Raw genomic sequence first — 1,878 nt, forward strand, 5'->3', positions numbered from 1 at the left:
GTGTTTTTAAGTTCAAAAAGATTGGAGATAGGTTGGAAAGTTTTAGAATGAGAAACATTACATTTTTGTTGCAGCAATTGGAGAGGAAGAGAGAGAATGTGTAAAAAAATTATATAGGGAGACAAAAATTCTAATAAGATAAGACTCAAAAAAATTTCAAGTAAGTCTTCTAATAGAAGATTTCCTATAAGATTTACTCGAAAGTTTTACTACTCAAGTAAATCTAAACCCTAAATTTACTACTCACCCCGCAAAAAGAATTCTAGTGCATTATTTATTGGAAGACTTAAGTAACTTAAACCCTAAATTCAAATTAACTAGGGAAATAAGAGAACACATACATAAAACACACACATAAATTAAGTTTGTACACGTAACAATCTATAGGCTAGAGTATTCTGTGTATTTTGTATAATATTACATTAACTACCCTTGATCAACTATAACCGATCATACATTCATTTCTCCTCATTTTATTTCCTTTGGTTTTTTTTTCTTCGCCCCTCCCACTTTTACTTGATATGTATATTTTGTATCATATATAATTCAACCAAATAATTATGTTGATAAAAACATAAGGATTTTTCTATACATGTTATAACTTGAAATATTTTTAAACAGATTTTTTTTTAAATGTCGAATGGAAAGTTGTACTAAACTATATGTTAATCATATTAAAATAGAATAGTACACATGATTTAATGTATATTGAAAAAAATTTTGTTAATAATTATAATATAGCATTCTATTCTATTTATCGCAATAGTATAACTTTCTCTCTATCTCTCTCTCTCTCTCTCTCTCTCTCTCTCCCCTCCCCCCTCCCCTTACCGATCATATATTATTTCCTTCGCTTAATGATTCTTATTATTCACATTTGAACAGGATAAACAATTCACATTTATGCAACATGTTGGTGTATTGTGTTCTATACTACATGTCTAGCAAATATAGTATAGTATATTTCAATAGCGAATTTGACAAACATTCACGCGGTAAAAAAGGAGAAACTGGTCCGTTTACATGTCAAATTGTCATATCAAACACCTTACTTTATTACATGGTCACTTGTTTAATATTTTTCTCAATATGGTCATCCTACAAATTCACCCAAACTAAACACATATATGTGAAAGTTTAATTTTTCAGAAAAAGTTAACTTTCAAAATCTAACCTTAAGAATACATATAATACTACAACATATGTTACCAAATCCTTAACCAATGAATGCAATGACATACTAAACTCACTCATCTATGTTGAAAACAATTCAATTTTACTATATCTTAATTCATATCATTTAAAATATATTTATAATTATATGATTTCAATTTTTCCACCATCAAAATATTTTTTATAAAATTTATAAATTATTTTAGGATCTACTATATGAGAAGACTTCTTGTTGTAGAACCTTAGAAAACTTAAAAACTTGAGAATACTTTACAGGATTATATTCATAAGAATGAATTCTAGTTTTTTGTTTGGTCATAAAGAGATTCGTTGTAATTTCAATAGCCTTTTGAGTTAATTTTGAATTTGATCCAAATTTGAATATATTTTTAAGGTTAAAATCAAGATTTTAATCATATTTGGCAAATTCTCTTATATTATAAGCACGAATAAGAAATGTACCGAATCATTAGCTTTGGGTTTCATGTTGAGCAACCGACCGAAAACATGTACAACTCATTCAGTTCAAAAAAAAAAGGATATGCTACTCATTTCTAGTTATCACTAATTTTAGGTTTACGTCACAATTTATTTAGGTGCCAAAGATGATAGGTTTACATCCATAACACTTTTTACATTCCCACTTATTGGTATAATCTACATTATAATAGATCAGTTTTTGCTCACTCCTCAGCGCGCCACGTC

Source organism: Brassica oleracea, chromosome C9, assembly GCF_000695525.1.
Source record: "Brassica oleracea var. oleracea cultivar TO1000 chromosome C9, BOL, whole genome shotgun sequence".
NCBI lineage: Eukaryota > Viridiplantae > Streptophyta > Magnoliopsida > Brassicales > Brassicaceae > Brassica > Brassica oleracea.